Here is a 23367-nt window from a genome sequence, read left to right as displayed (position 1 = left end):
GTCCAGATCATCTCATTCTTTTCTGCCTTCTGATTTAATATTTAAAAATTGTTAAGCAATTATTGTTGATTTAGAGGTAAACAGGCTTGTACAATAGTCATGATCCTTAGAAGATTTCATTCTACTACACAATATGTACCTATTTCTAAAAATGAGAGTTATACACAGGACATTTTTAAGTCCCTACCATAGGTTCTCATATGACCCAAAGGAAAACCTTTTAAATTCTGGACGTTACAACTACTGATTCAGGAGCCAAATAAACATGTTGTACTTGGTGAAGTAATCTAATTTTCATGGTCTTAATATCGAAGGAGTTCTTCTGTGTAACCCATTAAAAAAAACTTTTCCAATATTTAAGAGTGTCAGAGGAAAACAATGTCAAGAGCACTTAGAAATCTTGATGCACCACTGTAAGGTAACCAGGGCTAATTTCAAGAGCATCATCATTGTGTTTATAAATTGCTAAGGACTTGCTAAGATCATCAGAGCATTGTAAGTACTCTATTACATAGTTTTATAGCGTGATAAACACTCTATGAAATAGTTTTGACACATTCCTTTACTTAAACATAGTCAGTTAGAAGTGATAGTGTTGTAATTTCTAAGAGATATTTTCTAACCAGACAACTCTTTTTAGTGTTCTTAAAGATGTGATCTACAACTGATCCTATCTGCCTCAACTTTGGTTCAAGAAACTGTAGCCTTAGCCTAAAACATTTTCTTTTTAGATGGTAATAATCTAGGAAGTCTTACATTTCCATGACAATTTTAATTACTGTGAATATCTTGCGTTAAACAGTTTAATGTTAAGTTGGGCATGAGTTTTGTTAAATACATGAGTTAATATCTCAGTTTTGATTTTATTTTCTTTTCTAAAATATGTATTTTAGATTTTTTTGGTTTTTAACAGATAAATTTCTACTTATTTCTGTGACTAAGTGCTTCATGTATTGAAATATGCAGCAATTTTCATCATTCTGGTGGCATTAACATCACTACTTGAGGCAATAAATTTGAGAAAGCAGCTTGAAAGAGATTACTTTCCACTAAGCAATTATTTTTCTAGAATTTTGCAATAAACTTATTGCGAGAATTTATCTGCTTGTCTGATGATAGCATTTAAGTCCATATGAGCCACATGAGAAAAAAACAGTTTATAATTCTTAAGAATAATGGCCTGATACTCTAGAGAGAGACATTTTCCCACTTAGCATGGAATTATAATATAGTTGTAGGCTTAAAATTTCTTAAAGATCTGTCCCAAAACGTTGATAACTATAAATACTGATTTTTCAGTAGGTCTTATAAGAAAAGCCCATTCCAAAGATTTGGAAGGAAAACAATGTTGTTCCAATAACTGGGAAGCATAAATAGAAATTGTCTGCCTAGTGGCGAGCCTTTCAGTCTGATTTTTTCATGAAAACAAAAGGAAACTGTTCAATCTGGACTCAGTTAATAAAAAAAGGTCAGCATATCAATCAATGTAGTTCATTAAAAAAAAATTTACAAGTTTTTATTATGCCAGTTAATTTCCAAGAAAAGGGGTCAGAAGTAGAAATCTTATCTCTATTTAGTAGTGATGTGGTTGAAATGCAGTTGCTGTCCTCATTTTTTGATAGTTGCACTGAAAGGATCTAATATTGCTACATTGGGAGAAACTTATAAAAGATCCACAAAGATGGTTAAAGGACTGTGAAACAAACATTTTACCAAGGATTAAGAAAATATGGAATTAGGAGAGGTAATATCACAGAGTAAAATTACCTATAGGCATTTTAAAATAATGTCTTAAAATAACTGGAAATAAATAATGGTAATAGCAGAAGGAGATATAGCAAAGCTTGGTGACTGGGTGAAAAGGAAGCTAGAGAAATTCACAACCAAGAAAGTATTAAAAATTGCAATAAAGAAGGTATCAAAAAACCTCTGAGCAGCTGTATTCTATTACTCATCACAGTAATTTATCCATAGAAGAAATCTGTTCTCGTTGAAAACATATTAGTTACAGTATATATATTGATTTCATCTTATGAAAGGCAGCACCATACTGTGGCTTTATCAACTAAGTCAACGAGAGTTCCAAAGTATCTCAGCTAATGTTGGATAGGGACTACTTAGAAAGTAAACTGTGTATTTGCATAAGGAAGGAGGGAGCTAAATAAAAGGCATTTCACTTTCTCATTTATACAATACACATTTCTATCCTAAGTTCTGTCTAACACTCTCCAGCTGATGATAATACTTTGTGCTTGCACAACACTTGATATGAAATCACTAATGCTTGCCCCATTTAGAGCACTAAACCCTGCCCTGAAGGTAGTAGGTGACTGTCTAATCTATTGAATCATTTGGCCCAACAGATTGATTTTATTGATAAACCACCCACTTGCATAATAGTCATCATTATGCTGAGACCATAGAGGGAAGGTCACCAGTTTACAGCTTTCATAAATGTATAAATAAATGTATTTTTATTATAAATTTATTTGTGTGTTATTCTTATCATTGCAAGTGACACCAATTTAGAAGGTTCAATTCTATTTTTAGAAGTTCTTTACATTTTAAACCTCAAAGAAATTTAAACCGCTAAGATTCACTAATATGACAGAGATATTATGCTGTAAATATCACTAGTTAGTAAATTAATGTTTACATATGAAGTGCCTGATTCCCCAGTAAGAGTAACTTTTCTTTAAACTATTCTTCAAACTGTAGAAAAGTTTAGAATTCTATAAAGTTCATTAACTTTATTTACTAAAACTTAAGGATTTGATTCAGGTCAATATAACAAAGAAATTTCTGTATGATTTCATGAAGAACCATGGCTTTTACATATCTGTAAGAAATCAGTGTTTGCAATTATCAAGCACACTGGTGGACAGATGTGCAATGTAATATTCTCATTTCTCCCATGTAGGAATTGTGCCCATTCTTAAGTAACTTGCCAGTCTTCTCAGTCCCACTTCTCAAACAGCAAAGGCCATACTCTGATGTTCTTATTATTAGATTTACATTTTAAGTATACTTGATATCACTGCAGAGAAAGTGCCTGAGGACCATAGGAGAGTCCTTGTCATTGATAAACTCATTAGATCCTGCATTAAAGGATATATGATTAACTTCTAGAAAACCCTCAAATGAGATACCTCAACTCTGTTTGGAGATACAATTATTCACCTGATAATACTCCATTAGAACCATTACATTTGTGATCTGTTTCTTTTTCCTCATCTGCTTCCTTAAAGTAACCTGCTTTGGTTGGAAGTGACTAACCAATACAAATGAACTGAGTTTGTGGCTGTCATGATTTAGTCCTAGATGGCAACTAAAAACCATGTAGTTGCTTACTCACACACTTCCCCAGGTGGGATGGGGAGGATAATTGGAACAAAAAAAAGGTAAAGCCAATAGGATGAGACAACAGCTGTTGTCTTAAATAGCAGTTTAAGAACTGAAATAAAATAAAATAATAAAATAGAATAATAGTAATTATAATATGAGTGTGTAATCAAGCATAGGTCATACACATATTCAAAATTAACATGCACAGTCTCAGATTGTTGAAAATATGTAGCAATATATGTACAGTAATTTGCAGTAACAATTTGGTAAGGAGGTGACATTCAATTTAAAAGGAAGACATTTGAAAATATATTTCGGTTGCTTTTATCAGAAGAAGCCAGCCTGCAGGAAAGTTAGATCTTCCAGGAAGAAGAAAATTTGCTCCAAAATTTCTGCTCTCACAGAAATCAAATTAATGCCTATTATTTATTTCTCCCATCCTATGTTATTTCATTACCACAATCTTTTCTACTGCACTGATAAAATCTTTCTAGTAAACTGATAATTTTCCATGCTATTCTGAACAATTATAAAAGAATGTGTGATCGACTTTTGTACTGAAGTGATCTGAAATTCATAATATAAACAATTGGATTTTAATTAGTTCTTTCAATAGTCCATTTCTGAAATTTGCTACAGATAATCAGCCACTATACTAATGTAGACTAGTAATAATTAACATTCAGCTTTCTGGCACTAATCACCGGAACCATGGCTTGTTTCCTAGTTTTTAGGGCAGTCCTTGAAAATAATGTGATAAAACACTCAAGAGTGTTCAACCAATTAGCGTGCTTGGATGAGTGAGCTTTCCAAGCCATCTGATTTTAAAAGTGGGTGCCTCATGCTGTGGAATATTGTCTCTGCTGAATTTCCAAAAGGCTGTTCCATTAAATAGTGGGACTGGAGAAGAAAACTGGAATCAGAATATATTAACCTGAAATAAAACTCTGCTAGCTGGCCAAAGACAATGGATACCAACTAAAAAAAAAAAAAAAAAAAAAAGTAGTGTGTGGCAGAAAAGCAGAAAAGGGTCTAGTTGTACTTCTGATTTTTTCATCCCATTCCAAGAGCCAGATTTGCATTATGATAGCAAGCATATCATGGGTAGGTACACTATGGTTGTGTTACTATGAGAATTCACCCTTCAGTATGTTTTGTGGAATCAAGCGGGTTGCACTCTCTATGTTGCTTTGCTTATGATTTAAAACATTCAGCAGTCTCTAAATGCCATGTTCTTATTTATTAAAAAGATTCACATTTCATTGAAAAAAACTTTCCATAAGTTTCAGGAAAAAATCCAACATGTTCTCCAGATCTAAAATCAGGTGAAAATTCCTTTTGGTTAATATGTGCCATTAAATAAACAAATTAGCTGTGTTTTCTGTGACAGCTAAATTTGCACATAGTGATCTAAAAAATAAATCTGTTATGCAAAGCCATGCTGTTAATCAAAACCTGTAAATTATGACCTGTTTATACTCAGGTAGTTTTTATCTAATGCACCAGCAAAGTGTCTGACCCAAATATTTGGGTTTGTTAAGTTTATAATCTACTAATAACATAGTACTTAGCTATAAAAATCTCAATTAAAACACAATTTTAGAATTTTTTTTCCTGAATTGCCTGAAAATTGTTAATCTGTGCTTTAATAGAGGGAGATGAGATTTAGAGTACATTGTTAGGAAAAAAATGATCAATTTTAATCTAGATGACAGAAAAATTCATTTATGTCAATGTTTTCTATGTTACATCTTAATAAGCTGTATGCAAATCTGAACTCCATTAAGTCTCACCCATACCCAAATGCCCTCATTTTCATGCAAAGAAATGAGTTCTTTGTAAGAATGCAAATTCACGTTAGGAAGAGGAGCCACTGCAGAACACCTTGAAAACTACATCTTAACACAAGCCTGTAGAGGAGGCTACATTTCTCCATGGAGAGGAATTTTTTTTCCTCTATGTTGACAAGTGAGAAGTTTCTAATAACACTGTGGCTAAAAGCTACAATATGCTTTCTCCATTTTCAGTGTTAGTTGCTCCAACCAGCAGTATTTCTTTAAGTCTTTCTGCCCTTAATATGACATCTGAATTTCAAGGACTGTTATGCAAGAGCCTGTTAGACTGGCTTCATCTTGTGGGAATCACACCATAAACAAGCCCAGAATGCCTAAGCTGTATTCCCTGAATACACAAAGCTGAGTACTGATAGTTCTCACTATGACTGTTGTGTTCACCTCTGAATTGAATTAGCTGCACATGTTCCTTAAAAAATAAAATAAACCCAAACAAGCAAACAAACAAAAGCAAAAAAAAAAAAAAAAAGAAAAAGCACAAACACACAAAATAAAGTGCCAAAATTGACTGGGGGAAATTACTGTGAGGAGCTAGTATGTGAGATGCCTACATGGAGTCCTTCATTAGATTTTTTCTTTCAGGGATGGGGAAAGTCATTTTAGTTTCTAAAAACCTCAATAGCTGCTATGAAAAATAATAGAGATTAAAATGTCAAGGAGCTCCCTGAGATGTAGGAGGTCAAGGAAAATTTGCTGAACATTTCCCATGTCCTGAAGACCAAATCTCACATGAACATACCACACAACAAATAGTAGGCAGCAATGTGGAGAAACATTAAAAAAACCCCAAACAAACAGCAAACCAACCCCTCAATCAACCAAATGAAACAAAGAAATAAACAAAAAAATCTCCTTCCAAGAACTATAGAAAAAAACACACTAGGAGGTGTGCAAAGCTAAAGCTTTCTGCAGTAATTCTAACTTCCTGGACTATGCTGTTATTTGTCACAGACTCCCTGGTCAAAGGAATCCAAACCAAAATTTCTATCTGGAGATACTAACCCAGTCCTCCTGCCTTCCTTATGATCCATGTGGCAAAGCTTTTTCTGCATTTGAAAATGGAATTGAATGTTGTAAGATGCGCATGCTCTTTCTTAAGCCCTTTTTGTGCTCAGTCCTGCAGACCAAGGGGGGAGGTGGTATAATTCTTTCTCAGCTCCTAACATAGTTCTCATTAATTTCTGTCCCTCATATGCACTTTTGAAAAAAAGAAACACATGGGTCTCTTTTCCTACTTTAATCATCCCAGTCAAGTAATTCCTTTGATCAACATCACAAATCACAGTACATTGCATATTCTAAAGCAAATAAGAGAAAGGTGTGCTATAGATTGATATTCAAATGGCACATAAGAGATCTGGAGCACAGATCAAAGAGGAGAATGTTGTGTTTAGGCTTGTCAGTTGTGTTTTACTGTATTACTTATGTCTTTGGTTAACAAGGGTTCTGAAAGAAGGCTGACTCAATGAGCTTCTAGGGGGAAAACTCACTTTCTGTTGTCTATTCAGAGAGCTATCATGCCAAATTACTCTGTTTTTAAATTTGATTACAAAACAGCTGAAGAGGCATGAAATATATATCCACACCAGCAATATTTAAAACATTTACTGTGCTTTGGGTCACACAACACTATTTTTCAGCCCATTAAGTCCTTATATATTGCTTCTATTTTCATTGTGCTTATATATGGCTTCCATTATCATGCTCTCTCTGGTGAGACATGAAAGTTCTGCTATCCCCTTCACAGATGGGAGACCTGAGTATCTAAAGTTTAAGATCAACACTGATCTTCTTTCACCCAGTTCTCTCTACAAGATATGCTATTCCCTGCAAGCACCTCAAATCAGCTCCCATTCTGCACTCTGAACACGCACATCAGCAAGTCTGTTCCTATCAGATGGTTGTCAGTTAGAAATTAGTCCTTCTGTATCTCTCTGAAAATTAATAGCATGGCCCTATTGTTCAGTTCTGATCCTTCCAAAGCACTTGAAGTCTTAATTTATGCATGTGAGTACTGAGGGTTTTTTTAGCTGTTTTTGTTTTATTTTTAATTATTACTATTGTTGTGGCTGGGGTGACTTCAACATTATTTTTTGTTTGTTTTTCCTTAGTAAGCACAGAATCACAGAATGGGTGAGACTGAAAGGGACCGCAGTGGGTCATCTTGTTCAACCTCCGTACTCAAGCAGGGTCATCCTAGAACACATGACATAGGATTGTGTCCAGATGGTTCCTGAATATCTCCAGCAGGGAGCACTCCACACTCTCTCTGGAAAATCTGTTCCAGTGCACAGTCACCCACACAGTAAAGAAGTTCTTCCTCCTATTCAGGTGGAACTTCTTGTGCATCAGCTTCTCTTTTGTTTCCTCTCATCCTTTTGCTTGCCACCACCAAGAAGAGCCTGGAAACATCCTCTTGACACCATTCTTTCAGATATTTTTATACATTGGTGAATTCTTCTCTCAGTTGTCTCTTCTCCAGGCTGAACAGGTCCAGCTCCCTCAGCCTTTCCTTGGAAGACAGGCACTCCAGTCCCTTCATCATCTTCATTGTCCTCTGATGGACCTGCCACAAGGGCTCCATGTCTCTCTTTTGCTGAGGAGCCCAGAACTGGACACAGCTCTCCAGATGAGGCCTCACCAGGGCTGAGCAGAGGGGCAGGATCACCTCCCTTGACCTGTTGGCAGTGCTCTTCCTAAATCACCCGGGATGTCATTGGCCTTCTTAGGCACAAGGACCCACTGCTGGCTCATGGACAGCTTGTTGTTCTCCAGGACCTCCAGGTCCTTCTCTGCAGAGCTGGTCCTTCCCAGCAGGTCAGCCTCCAGTCTGTGCTGATTCCTGAGGCTTTTCTTCCTGAGGAGCAGGACCCTGCATTTGCCTTTGCTGAACTTCAGAGAGTTCTTCTCTGCCCCTTCTCCATCCTGTCAAGGTCCTTCTGAAGGGCTGCACAGCCCTCTGGGCCATCAGCCACTCCTCCCAGCTTTGTGTCATCAGCAAACTCTCAAAGGATGCATTTGTCCCTTTTTCCAAGTCAATGATGAATAAGTTTAACAATCATGTGCACAGTACTGAATTTTGGGGAATACCTCTAGTGACAAGTCTCCAGCTGGACCCTGTGCCACTGATTGCGACCCTCTGAGATTTGCTGTGTTTTATTTCTCAGATATTGTGTACTTCTTTATATATTTTTAAATTTACTTGTACAGATCACCCAGTGATATATGCAAAATTAACCAATAACACAGCCTATTTGTCTAAAAGTAAATACATGCACAACTGTTTGAAGAATCTTAGCTTCAGTGTGCACATCATGAATCAGGAAGGAGCTGTCTGTGGCTTGGGCTAGGCAGCTATGCAAATGGCTGGCAAATAAGGAGCCATCAGACACTTCCCTTTCCTTGCTTTTTAGGAGTGGTCTGCATCCCAAAGCACATACCTATTCAGTAAAAGAGAAATGCAGGCACTTCTTCCTGTGCTTCTGTTTCTCAGATTGAGGTTTGGGAATGCTTACAGCGGGACAAGTAACTTATGCCAAGTCACAGTGGTTGTTTGCATTGTGATCATCAGGGTGCAAGGCAGGACTGGATGGTGATTTTCAGAATTAAATACTCTCCTTTTCTTGGAGTACTCAGTAAAGAATGAATAGCTAATTAGTAATTTGCCTTGGTGTTGTACTGTCAATGTAACTACCCTTGGGTTTGTAATTTCACTCAGTTGGCAAATAATGGGCAAAAAAGGCTTATGGGGTTTTTTGGTTGTTTTTTTTTTCTTTCTTCCCTAATCCATTTCAAAGCTTTGAGCTCTTACACAGAGCCTTTTGGCATATCTGAATGCCTTTGTCTGGTTAGCTGAGAATGATTTAATGGAGGCATCCTTTCTACTGGGGTTCACAGAGACTTCATATGCTGATAACAAGATGTGTCCTTACTGAGCTTTCTATCTGCTGATGATTGAGTAAATGCTTGTGAAGGTGAGATAACCAGCAAGCTCATCACCTTTTACTAAACATATTTCCATATTTCACCAAGGCTCTGAAGTACTTGGTACAGAAACAGCTCTGTTTATTGGAGGTGCTTGTTCCTCAGCCTCCTGGGACTGTGCCCAGTTGCAATCACAGCAGTGTTATAGCAGTTCCTTCCTGTCCCTTTGATGTAGCATTTGCTTTTTAAATCCCTGCTGCTTTCACTCATTTTTCTCAGTCTGCTTTTTGGCTTCATTTCTGAAGGTACTGGGGCTCTTTCAGGGACAAAACTTTAATAGGGAGCGCATGTTTCTCCCACCTCACTGTTTTGTTAATTCATAGTGTTAAAGCTTAAGTTATTTAATAGCTCAAACGACCTCTACAAGGACTGCAGAGAACTGCAAGGACTACGTCAAATACAGCATCTACTACATAATGCTTAGGAGAAGTCAGCTGTGATAACTGAGAAACTGAAACCTGTTTATTTTCCAGTTTCTCTCCTTACTCCCTCAAATTACTGCAGGGTTTAAAGAGTTTAAGGCTCTGGAGGAGGCACTTTGTACTTGCAGGATGAAACTACTAGAAATCAATTGCGTTGCAGCAAAAAGTGTAAGAACATTGCTATTAGAAATACTGAATGGACTCTTGTATTCACTTTCACGGTCCAAGAAGATTAAGGTGCAGATGGCAAATGTGATGTTAATGCCAAATCTAAATAGGTTAGAAAATGTTTTTATTTAGACAGTGCAAGGTGTTTTATATAGTTACAAAGCTTGTTTTTACAACTTTTTGCAATGAAATTGGCAAAGGTCTTATAGCTCGAGACATGGATATTAGAGAACATCTGGCACTTTTTCTCCATATACAGAAGGAGAATGAAGATATAAAATGCAAACTGAGAGCAGGACGCATTGAATCTAGTATTTTTTACCTAAAGTTAGTGTAGCTAAATTCTAGCAAAATATGTACTCCAAGTATACCTGGTATAACTGGAGTGATTTATTTTTCTTTACACAATTCTTTTAAACCAACTTATTTCCTTTCCTTACAAACACAATATGTGAGAGCTCAGGATTTCACAAACAAATCTGTGAATTAACTGTGAATTAACAGTGAATTAACAGTGGGATTAAAATAAAGTGTAAATGTTGTTTAATGGACTCAGCACTCATTATTTTTTTATGTGTGCAGTGTTATCTCCTCATTCTTGGTTAAGAAACTTAACTTAATGTTTTTTAAATGGAAACAACACTCATTTCTTTTCAATACATCCTACCTTCAGAGGATGTATTGAAAGTCCTACTCCAATGAGGTTTAGGAGGAGGATCCAAGTTAATTTTAGAAACTGTCAGACAAATTTTGCCCTCAGTTGTACCCTATGGATTTCTGTGGGAGTAAGAGGGTGGTATAAGGAGCAGAATTACTCTGTTGTCCTTTCCTATTCATACTGTGCCAATTATCACAGCATCTGAACACTTTCCCAAATTAAGACTAAACAAAGAAGACTAATGTCTGTGGTGGGAAATTTCCTCTCTGTTCCTCCCCCACCGAGTAAAGTTATGTGAATGCTGTGTAGGAGGGATGTTGTGATGATTACATAAACAAAAAAGGTAAATGTATATTATAAAAAATAAAAAGGAAAACCAGCAGACATGATTATTTTCTGCCTGTTGGGAAAGAAAAGCTTACATAAATGAGCTTTATAATTGAGCCAGAAAGGCTTCTAATTTGTTGACATACTGTTCTCTGAAACAGATTTTCAGATTTTTCTCACTGTAAAGTTTCAGTAATGAACACTGAGGTCAAGATGGGAAGTCTATGAATGTGGACCTAACAGTAAATATCATTACTATACACTGAAGAGAAAAATATAAATTTAAAGGACATATTTTAATAATTTGAGTTATTCACTAAAATGTATAGTGATAATGTTTATATTTGTTTAGTAAATTACAAAATATAATCAGTGATCCATAGGACAGGGAAACCCTGCAGCATCACCTCATTTTTGGGGCCACCAATATCAATGCAGATGAAAATCTTGTCAGTTATATTTCAAGACATCCATACCAATATTTGGAATTACACAATCTCTAGGTCCAAATCTTCTGCTGATGTTAATTAACCTTATGTTAATTAATCTCATGATTTCAATGTCCCTGTGAATCCATTGACTGATATCATGGTTGCCATACTCCAGGCCAATACACATTACCAATCAGATCATCTTACTGCTGCTCTAAACATGGAAAATGCTGGAATATTTAAATAGAATATAGGCTAATATCTAATCATACTGAAATAGCATTGTCTTAGCTAGGCAGAAAGCAGGGACGCTACAAAGTTCCTATAGAGAATTAAAACAGCTCTTTGTCTCGGTATAAACTCTGCACTCTGCCTGGTTTCTGTGACCACACTTACCACTGAATTGATTAGTGCTGGGTGCCCTAATTTCAGCAATAACAGCTCTTTCTCCATAAGACAAGCACAGATGTGCACAGCTGTCAATCCTGATGGTCTATGCTGGCTGCTCCTTGTGCTAGTTTCAGATGGTGTAGAGTTAATTTTCTTCATAGCATGATTTGGACTTTTGCTGAACACAGACTGTTAATAAAATATGGAGATGTTTTAGCTATGGCTGAGCAGGGCTTACACAGAGCCAAGGCCTTTTCTGCTTTTCATACTGCCACACTGGTGAGAAAATCGGGGGTACCAGGGAGCTTGGAAGGAGACACAGTGGGGATAGGTGGTCCAAACTCACCAAAGGGAGACTGTATTACATCACCCTCAGATTATGAAGGGAGAAGAAAGAGGAAGGATGGGACCTTTGGAGTGATGGTGTTTGTCTTCCAAAGTCACCACATGACGTGGCCCTCTCTCCCAGAGATGGCTGTGCACCTGCCTGCCTTGGGAAACAAGGAATTAATGCCTTGTTTTGCTCTGCTTGTGTGTGTGGCTTTGGCTTTCCCTATCAAACTTTCTTTGGTAGCTTATGAGTAGCATATGAGTTTGGTAGCTTTTACCCCCCTGATTCTCTCCCTGATACTGCTGATGAGAGACTGAGTAAGGGGCTGCCTGGGGTTTGGCTCCTGACTGGGCTTAAACCATGAAAGTCCTTTATACAGAAATGTTTAGCTCGCTACCATCAGCAAAGCTTTGGCCTCAGCTTTTTTCTTCTCCTTTTTTCTCACCTCATCAGCAAAATTATCCCACTCCTACAATTGTATTTCTTGTGTGTTGATCAGGTTGTTATTCTCTTAAATTGGATGTTCTCAACCCTTGCCTTTTTATTTACTTTGAAAAGCAAACTTCATTTCCAATTCCAAAACAATAGTTCTACAGAAAAACCCAGGGGAGCTCTGAGTGGGTAGAAATAAAACACCAGATTCACTTTAGACACATATATTTTATAAAGAAATCACATGCAATAGCCTTTGGTTTCACAGTCAGGATTTTTCATATTCTACTACATTTACACTTGCTCTATCCCTGAAGTTGTTCAAGGCCAGGTTCCATGGGGCTCTAAACAACCCAGTCTTGCCCATAGCAAGGGAGTTGGAACTAGATGATCTTTAAGGTCTCTTCCAGCTTCTGATTCTATTATTCCACCCACAGAAAACTGACAGATGGGGACAGGGCTTAAGATTTTGGTAATTAAAATACTTCTCTGCCATTTTCTGTATGCACAAAGAGATTACATGGAGATGCAGAGATTCTTACAAATTATAGTCCAGTTGTCAGCATCACCGGAAAAGTCAGACACCTTTCCTTGTACTAAATTTTATAAGAAGATATCGTGACCCCTAAAAGATGCTGCTGAAGAAATTGCTCCCAAGCCTTGTCAGAGCTGGGGAGATGGGGTTTGCTGTAAATTAGATGAGGTCTAGGAAGCACATGTGAGCAAATCCCATACATAAAAGCAGTTTGCTCTGTCCTATGTAACTGAACTACATCTTGATCTACTCGGCTGTGAAGCAGAACTAAATTTGGCAATTGACTCCCAGACTGAGCTTGTATAACTGAAAGAACACCTTTATCCAAAGATCTGAATTTATAAAGGACTATTAAAAGAATGACCTGGATAAGTTGCTTGAGGGATTTTTTTCATCAAAATGTTTTCACAGAAAGCCCACAGCACCAAAGGCATTATGTCTGTGCATGCATGTGCAATACCATTTGTATTATATTCTACAGCCAGAGGTTGCTACTGCATACAAGAGTGTGACAAACAGGGCAGAAATCATTTTTAAAATACACAGGCACTGCTTATACTCCTTTCTTACTCATGTTGCTGCTTATTGGCAATATCAATCCTCTACTAAAAAAAAAAAAGGCATTTTATAGTTCATTGTTGGTTTTATTGTTCTGTTTTGTTTTGTTTTTTAAGGCTGTATACCCAAGGCCCCTTTCTTGGGTTATGTTCTTATTCATTAGGGATTTATATGAAAAAGAAATATTTTCATATTACTGGCTATGGGACCTAAATGTCCTGTGATCTTCATCTTGATCTAAATTAAAATAACACTACTGTTCAAAGAATTCTATTAAATTTGGTGTTTTGTTTTTATTTTTTTAATTTATAGCCTTTTAATTAAGATCAAATTATGACCATGACTTTTATAAAACAGTAAGTGAATTAGAGGAACCAATTTTAGATGTTTCTAGAAGGTCAGCATTACAGAAACTCAAGAACAAACCATGCTTCTTCCCTGTTCTCTTTCTAAAAATGAGAGGCTTTGGGGTACTTAAGGTTGTTGAGACAAAATAATGAATAATGTTTGAAATATGATTATTTTTAATGTTGGCAACTTTTAGCTACCTGGTTTTGACAACACATCAGCCATGAGAAATACCTGGATCTCATAAATAGTTGGTCAGCCTAAAAAATGGCCTAGAGTTTAAGGTGCTTTGATGTTATTTCATTTTATGTCCTTTGATTTGATTCATAAAATGGTGGTTAGGAATTCTTTGTAGTATTCCTTAGCTCAACTATGTTTCCAGATGCTTTCCCTCCACTATAGCTCTGATTATATCTTGGGAACAGTCCTTTTTGATTAGAGGGTGTCAGTTTTAGGCATTCATTTTTCAAGCATAATTTGCTGTTCAGGTTCTGGTCTCTTGCCTTCTGGGCTGTGACAAAAATTGCTCTCCAAAAAAAAAAAAAAAAGAATCTCTTTTCTCTTGTTTCTTGTGTCTAAAGTATTTTATTGGGCAATACCAGCCAAATGTAATTTTTTGAATTGTTAGACTCCGAGAGACTTACCAAACAAAGGATTGGTCTTAAAAAGCTTGATTTTTATACTTGCAAACAGTGATGATATGCACAGCATGTTTATAGTTCTATCTTCTTTGTTTTTAGACAAACTAGAGTTGAAAATATGTTGGTTTTCATTGTGGGGAAGAAGAAGCAACTTTGATCACATAAAAATTTCCCAGAGTTTATCAATTATCTTTTATTGTAGAAAATATAATGAAATCTAATTTACCACACTATCATTCTGGATTGTGTTAAATTAAACAGTTTCTAAAGATTTACAGTAAAATACCCTAGATTAGATTCTACAATTTTAAAAGGGAGAGGTTTTCACTGGTTTCATTTTAGGAGCTTGCAGTGATTTTTCCTGAAAAAAAGAGTGAGTTCACATTTCTCTGTGCAATGTCATTGTGTCATTTTTATAGATTAGGTTCATTAAACTGCACAATATTAAACAACTGATATAATAGCAAACTCTTACACTTTTATAAAGTGCTGTAGGCATATGTGTAAGAAAGTAAGGATGGAGTCTTGCTTAAGAGAAATGACAAGTGATTTCAAAACATGGGTGACAGAAGAAAATAAATACAGTAAATTATTGAGGGAGGGTGGCTAAAAATGAAATAATGAGGTGATGTGGCTGTCTGGTTTTAACTTCAGAATTGCTTTATCATTTTTAAAGAAATAAATACCTGTCTAAAAGTCTTCAAGTAAACAAAGACTTAGCCAGGGATCTACTCATGGAAGTGAGTTTTGATAGATACATAATAACTATATATGAGAAATAAGCATATATGAGAGTAACCTCATGAAAACCCTTGATTTGCAGTTAGGTGCTCAGCTCATTGAAACACAATGACAAATTTGGGTGACAAATTTACAAGTCTTCTTATAATTTGGATTGATGTTGTAATATTCAAATATAAATGCTTTCAGTTCTGCAAGTAAGGCAAACACCTTTCTCCTTTACCCTCTAAATGAACAGTAAGTTTAGGACATAAAATATTACTTTAAAAATTAAGCATTAAGTCTTCAGGACTTAGTATCATTAAAAATTATACATAGCTGAAATAAAGGACCACTTCCTTTTCTTGTTAGTGAGAGTACAGTTTCCACTCTTGCAGAGTCATAAATCTAGAGGTCCATAAGATTGCAAGAGTAATAACAAAAACAAAAACCCAAACAAGTCCAAATGGAGCCATAAAAATGTCATTTTGCACAAGCCAGCATATTTTCAAATCTTCTTTACAAATCACTGGATTCACACCCATTCCACTTTTTTCACCTGAAAATTTCCAAAACCTGATGCAGTTTGCAACAGTGATGCTGGACAAGGAAAGCCTGGTAAAAGTCACTGCTTATCAGCTTGGGATTGCCACACAAAATGACTCTGGGAAAAGAAGAAATGGAACACTTCCTACATACCCTAACACCTGCAATTGAGGAAGAAACTAAATTGGGAAAAGCAAGCTATATAAAAGCATTCAGAATTTATGCTAATTTTGGGCTGAGTACAGCAAAACTGCACAGGCACTGGGACGTTTCAAAAAATTTTAAGTGATCTTTAATAGGAAAGTTTGAGAAGCACAATTCTCTGATCATCTGCATATGTCATTTGCTGATCAACACTATTCTATTGTTCTGTGAGAAGGATGTTGAGGTAAAAAATGTCCCAATCTCTCAGCCTTTGGATAAAGCCATTTCTTTGCAGACTAAACAGTAAATTTATCATGCAAGAAAATGCATCAGGGAGACTGTCTCTTGATTTTCAGTAGAGTATTTCAGAAGTCAGAAAATTACCACTAAGTTTACACTATCCTGCATAAAACTTAAACTGGAAGAAAAAAAAATTGTTATTTTAATGGAGATTTGACAAAAGCTTCTTTGTATTCGCTTTACTACCAGTTATTCTCAGTCAAAGCAAAAAGAAGAAAAAAATGGGTGAGGAGGAACAAAAACCAAAAAAAATACAGGTCATAGTTTTTGCCTGATAACTGCAACAAAAGCCATAGTGCTTGCACATGACATTTCCCTTCTGTGAGGATGATTAAACTTACTGAAACTATTCTTGCTCAAGCAGGTGAAAAACATACTTCTATTCTACCTGTGACCTCTCACCAGGTTAAATCCATGCCCATCTACAAAGTCTGTTGTTGGCTACCTAACCTGTGGGTTGTATCTTAAGTTCAATGAAGTCATTGATTTTTAAGGACCGATTGAGTTTACTTTCATAACTTTTTATTAAAAGGTTATTTTCAAATAGAAATAATTAATTTTTTGTTATGCAAATTTAAAGTTATCTTGCTAGAGCAATAGCCAGTTCATTGTTCTTGAATCATACACAAATTTTGACAAGACAGTGTTTTTTCAATATTCAGACAAGTGATCAGAGACAGACAAAAGCAATTTGCTAAGAAAATGACACAAGAAGAGCTTCTAACTTTCTTGTGGCGGTCAGACTAAATAAGCCCTTGCAGTAGGGCTTATTTGAGGCTTGTTCTGGTTTCATAAAAATCTTCCAATCCCTTTTGTCAGTCTTTATGAAAAGTTCTTAAAATACACTACATTATCTGAAAGTATTTGTATAAGTGCTTACAAGACAGAGGATTAAGTTCATATTTCCATTTATTATTGGCTTGAAGAGGGGATACCCCAAAAGGATATGTTATAGAATACATAAGGTATCCTTCACAAGGACAATTTAAGGATATTTGCCTAGTCTCTTGGCAACATCTGCTAACATTACTAACCTAAGCCACCCTGTGTGGACTATCTGTGTCTGCGTGCCATGTTACTTCAGAAAAGTTTCACCTTATACAGCACAAAGAGGAAAAAGCCAGCACTAACCAGACAATAGCACTTACATGGTTGTTTGGATGCAAATAAAAACACCATTAGAATGATCTGACATCCCCTAAAGAGGAGGGTTAGAAGTAATCTACTGTGTTGAATCATATAATTAATTAAGCTATTTGCCCCCACATGAAGGGCTCTAAGTGCTCAGGCCCCGGAGAGGGAGAGCTCTGCCTCCATCTCTTGGTGGTTGAGAGGAAGGGCAGTCAGGGAAGATTTGCATCTGGATTCTACATTGACCCCAAAGCCAGATGAACAGATGCTTGAAGGGAGAGGACAGCTGTGCTGTGACACACAGGGGAGCATGAGTAGAGGTTCATTCATGTCAGCTTCTCTCCCCACCACTGCTGGGGCACCCACCATAACTGCAACCAGAGGCTGTGGTGCTGATCCAAGAAAAGAGGAAGAAGGTAGCTAGTTTGTTGTAAGGAATTCAAATTACTATCAGATACTGATTCCTGGCCATTTAAACCCATATGAAATGGCCAGGATTATTCAATATGCAGTAACAAAGAGGAAATAAGAACAGAGAAGTGCCTTTGCAATGGGATATGGCATGTACTGCTGAAGCCAAGAAGGTTGGCAGCAGAAAGGCCAAAGCTGAATCCTCGCTGCAGCACTGAGGGGTGCAGCTGCAGATGATAGGCACAGGAGACTTCCCAGCTGCCTGGAACCAAGGCTACCCCATGTGTCTGGAGGTGGTGGGAACACACAAACCCCTGACACCCGCCTGTGACTGGCACCAGAGCCACGTGGGAAAAGTTGCCTCTCTGATGCCAGCTGGCTCTGGGTTGAGTTAAAAAACTCCTCTCAAACCTCCTGTCATCCTGTGGCGATGACTGACAGAGTAATACACCATTCATAAAACAGGAAACTGCTCACCCTGCTCCTTTGAGTGTATAATAAAACTTCTGAGGCTGAGAGCTGTAAAACCTGCCTTACAGAGTGCTGAGGAAAGTCTCAGCCACAGATCAGACCCTCACCACCCTGCCACCAGCTGCATAGCATAGGTAGAAATATACAGGATTAAAAACACATAAATTTCAAAAGCTTCATGTTAAACAACTTTTAAAGATATACCCTGACCTTTTCTTTCCATAACATAAATCATTACCATGGTATATCATGGTTTTTCTCCTTCAAAAAAAAATTCTTGATTCTCTTAGAAACTCCAAGTAGTCACCTATACGTGCTCCCAATCCTAAGTCTTGCTGCTACCAACTTTGGAAGAGGAATTAAATACATTTCTTAAAATAAATGGGTTCATTTAATTACTAGACATAAAATTAATTTCTTCACATTACACTGAGCACATTGCCTGGTCTTATAATAGAGACATCACCCTCTCACAAATAACAAAACCAATTTTATTGCAACACATCTACCTTGTTCCATATTTAGTTTTAATTCTCTACCTGAAATATTTGCCTCTTTTAAGAGATGGATTTGTATTCACCCATGTTCTGTGGTTTCAAATGCTCAGAGTTTTTAAGTCAAACCATAACATATTGAATTTCAGCAGTATAAGTTCCTATAGGCACTCTTGTGCTATGAGTTGCAGGGGATTTGGGACTTTTTAAATACTATTATTTATACTCTGACTTTTAGCTTCACCTTAACTAAGATTTTCACGGAAATATGAAGCAGGCCAATTAAGTTAAAAATATATAAAGCACAAGTCTTTGAGATTTCATTTTACCTTCAGAAAAATATATGACACTATAAACTAAATAAAATACAATGAAAATTGTGAAAGCAATCAATGTGCTATTTTTACAAAACTTCCTAAGTATGGAATTACCACTAAATCTCTACATAAGTCTCATTTGCTGAGAACAAGCATGTACTTAAAGACTTTCTTGACTCAAGATCAATTTTTAAAAGTAATCATTTACTAATAAAAAACAACGTTTTAGGGATATCACATTACAATAATCCCATTACTTATAAAGGTAGGGATGATACCGTGAATGTCAACATTGAAAAGAAACATTAAAGAGTTTGTGGGTCAGCAAGCTAACTAAAAACTAGCATGTCATTGTTTAACCTTAATCTTGGTAATTTATTGTGAATTTGCCAAAATTAATGACCTTGGGATTATCAATCATTAGAAACAGACATATTCCAAATACTTCATGCTAAATATAATTTCTTGAAAGATACAAGCGGAGTTTATGACTCCTAGTCTTAAAATCTTATTGTTGGTCCTTTCTGTTCAGTGAAGCGAAAAGTTTTGCTGAAGAGCGCAAAGATCAGCTGGTTGCTGAAGTAAATCTCCATCTCCTGCTTCTGTGCAATGTAACATTTTTAAATCTGCTCACTCTAGCTGTTAAAGGAATGAAATACATTCAGCTCTAGGAATGGTGCTAGGAATCTTTGCCTAGCTTGCAATGAAATAATATATTTGGTGAAATGATAAAATGATAGCACTTTACTACTGAGCTGTGATGAAGAGACCACCAGGGTAGCCCAAGCCCATATGAAGTCATCTCAAGCAATACATCTACAGCTCAGTTTGGTTTAGTAGCAGTGACATTTTTCTTCTCAGTCAACAGACTTTTGGTTTTGGTGCCTTTTGGCACATAATACCAGCCTTTGAAGCACTGATTGCTCAGCCAAAGTTAACAGAAACAGCTGCAAAACAAGATGCCATTATCTCTGGGTCTTGCTCTGAGTAAGCTACAAGAGCACTGCCATCTGTAAAGAGCAGTTCTTTAATAAGGGGACTTCTGAAGCTTTTGTTTCTGCATACAAACAAGCCAATTATAAATGTCGCTTGGGGAAATCTAAAAGTGGACTGTCAGAGACAGACTCTGTGTTTGCTCAATTTGCTGCTACTGAAAAAAAATATCTCCCTACTACTGAGATGCTGTAGCTCTAATCACATTTACAAGGGAGCTTTCCATCCAAAGAACCAACTGAAGATGATAATTTCTTCAACTCATTTGCTTTGGGGCAAAGAAGAGTTAGGTGTGGGGGTTGGTGGCTGTTCTTTTTTTTTTTTTTTTTTTTAATTTTTATAGTTTTATGTATAGCAACACAGAAAGGTCTATTTAATTCTTTAAATGCATCTTAATAGTGTCAAGTAGCTTTAGACAGCCTGAGAGTTATTAAAAACTCCACAACTGAAAAAGGACCATGGTATTACACAGACATAAATAAGAAGAATTCAAGATTCTTTTTTTTTGCATGAAGTAGACCGTAAATACACATAAATACATCTCTGTAACTGCAGGTCATTTTCCTGACCCATTTCCCAGATGATACTACAAGTGTAAGTGTCTTTAAGCTGTTACAGTACTGGTGCTTACAGAGAAAAAAGAAGTATATGATCTATGTTTGAAACACATTTTAAATATTTCATTTTGCATCACATTGAAGTCATGCTGGGGTCACAAAAGAAGATTATTGCTTTATGATCAAGATTAGGTCTTCAACTATTGAGTTGTTTTAATGTTAGCCTTTGATTTCTTTTATGTTGAAGATATGCAGGGAATACTATTAACTAACTGTAATCTTGAGGAGTTCACGACCATAACAAGTTTTAAATGTCTGCATTTCTGCAGGTAGAATATGGAGTTGGCTGAAATTATATAGTCAACTAACAATAGTGTAGATTTGATACTGGAAAATAAGGAACCTAGCTTCACGCCCATTAAATTCAATAGGAATTTTACACACATTTAACCTCACGATGTTAAAGTAAAATGATTTTGTTCAATTTATTTGGAGTCTTTGTTCCAGATGACCTTCTCAAGTACATGTTATAGTTTTTCACATGTTCTTTTATAATACATTTCTCCATTTATTTTCCTTTTGTCAAAACACAGTGAAGTTTTTTTGGAAGAACAATGCAAATAGGTTTTATTTCATAAAAAAAAAAAAAATGGTAATAAGGAAACCATGTGGATTAAGAAATGCAAAGAAGCATGGAACAAAACCCATAAACCAGGAAGACAGGATTGAAAGGCCTGGAAGAAAAAGTCATTGAGAGCAATTGCAGGGCTCTAAAGTAGGCACAAAGATTAGGCAGTGGCCAGAACACAGCAGCTAAACAGCTATTGAAAGGAAGTGGGTTTATAAACAGGAGCTCAAGCAAAAACAAGGAATGGCTTCAGTGCAGGAAACTATGGTAAATAGGAATGGCTTGTTCAGAGCTGTGGGAAACATTAAGAGAGTAATAAAAAGCAGAAGTCTTTTATTAATTTAAACATTTTAAGCACAGCATTTTAAAACTTGTAGAATTTTATATTTTTCTGATATAGAGATAAAATTATTTTACTTCAATTCTACCCATTACTGTCTCCCTTTTCAGTTGAACATCTCTATGTAGCTCCTAAATCTGTAGAAGACACTTGCTTTGATTGGTTTCAGAGTTTTTGTCAGAGTGGAGCCATCTTCCTAATATTAAGCAGGCATGAAGGCTCATATTCTTTACTGAATGTCATTAAGCTTCAACATATGAGTTTGAAGTTAAACAACTCTTATTTCCTAAATATGGAGGTTTTTCCTTATTGAGGCCGTAGAAGAGCTGTGGGGCTCTTTAAAGCTTTAGATAGTCAATAAAGATTTTAAGCATTGCAATTAACTTATAAAAACACTGTTAATGCTTCAGAGATACATTTTATCCTTTACAATACTCTTTTCAGCACTGTTTCTAGAGATAGGGAATATAACTTAGATTTCCATAAGCACTACCAAATTGCCATGCCAATAACCTTTGGTAATCAGGCAGAGTTGTAGCTTGCAGTTCAAGGACTTTTTCTCCACAAGGATCAAGATCAGAAGAAAAGAGAAGTCATGATTTTATGGGGAGAGACTTTCAGGGAGATTACATTGACTTTAGTCCTTGTGAGATTCAGAATCTGAAGCTTCTATCCCAGAAGACAAAAAGTAAGCCAGACAACCATGGCTGCTACTGTCATGTTTTAAGTTAGTTGTGTTTTGAATACAGATTCCTGAGAGCCGAGCTTGTTTTGATGTGCCTGTGCTCTTGCAGCTATCATGGAAGCTAGCCCTTCTGGATTGTTTTCAATCCTTTTAATTTCAGCCCTACTAACATATGTGTGATTTTGGCTTCAGTTTTTGTAGCACTCCACTTTGGGCTCTAGATGAGATAGAAAGGCATGTTGACCGCTTTTGCAAAGAGAATTGGTACACATTGATGGCAAGCCACTGAAACACCTTAATGCAGCCTTGTGTCTTTTGTACCACCCTGCCAGACTGTTTTAGTGAAGTGGTAAATGTAGTAATGCATCCTCTCCTGAGATATTAACATTTCTGGATTAATGTCATGATTTGACAGGATCGAGATGCCAAATATGTATTTTTCCAGTGCTGTTATCTGGAGATATATCAGGCTCCCCATTTCTAAGGTGCAGAAGGAAAGCTAAACAACATTCTCTATTGAGCCAAAATTTGTAAAAAAGATGGGACAAACTAAGTAACAAAACCTGTCAGGATTCAGGATTCACAGTCAGATTTCCAGAGCATCCTGATTTTGAGTCTCATGGTTGACATCGACAGATCCATGCAGATCCACTCTGGTTCTTTCTTCCAGAAATTGTGCTTCAGATGCCCAACTTCAAAAAGTTACTTGGCCACTAAATCGCTGCCTCTCCCTTGGCTTCAGAGGATAATGAAGTGCTGGATAGTGGTTTATGGAATTTTATTTTTTTAAATCTATTTGGACATGCCGATGTGGGGGCCAAAGTGAAAACAAAACCGCAGCCCAGCACCTCTAGCGCTTCACTGCTCAGCAGGGCGACGTGTCTCTCCCGCCGTCACACGCTGCCAGCCCACGAGCGGGGATGCTGCCGCTCCGCCGCCTGCGGAGACCCGCGCCGCTGGCAGCCGGGGGAGCGTCCCTGCAGCGGCGGCGGCGCCCGGCCGGGCGGGGCGGGGCGGGGCGGGGCGGGGTGCTGCCGGTCCGGGCCGGGCCGGGCGGGGCGGGGCGGGGCGCGGCGCTGCCGGGCCGGGCCGGGCCGGGCCGGGCGGGGCGGGGCGGGGCGCGGCGCTGCCGGGCCGGGCGGGGCGGGGCGGGGCGGGGCGCGGCGCTGCCGGGCCGGGCCGGGCCGGGCGGGGCGGGGCGCGGCGG

Source organism: Lonchura striata, chromosome 3 (assembly GCF_050655825.1).
Source record: "Lonchura striata isolate lonStrDom1 chromosome 3, ASM5065582v1, whole genome shotgun sequence".
Lineage (NCBI taxonomy): Eukaryota > Metazoa > Chordata > Aves > Passeriformes > Estrildidae > Lonchura > Lonchura striata.
This window is presented reverse-complemented; position numbering follows the sequence as displayed.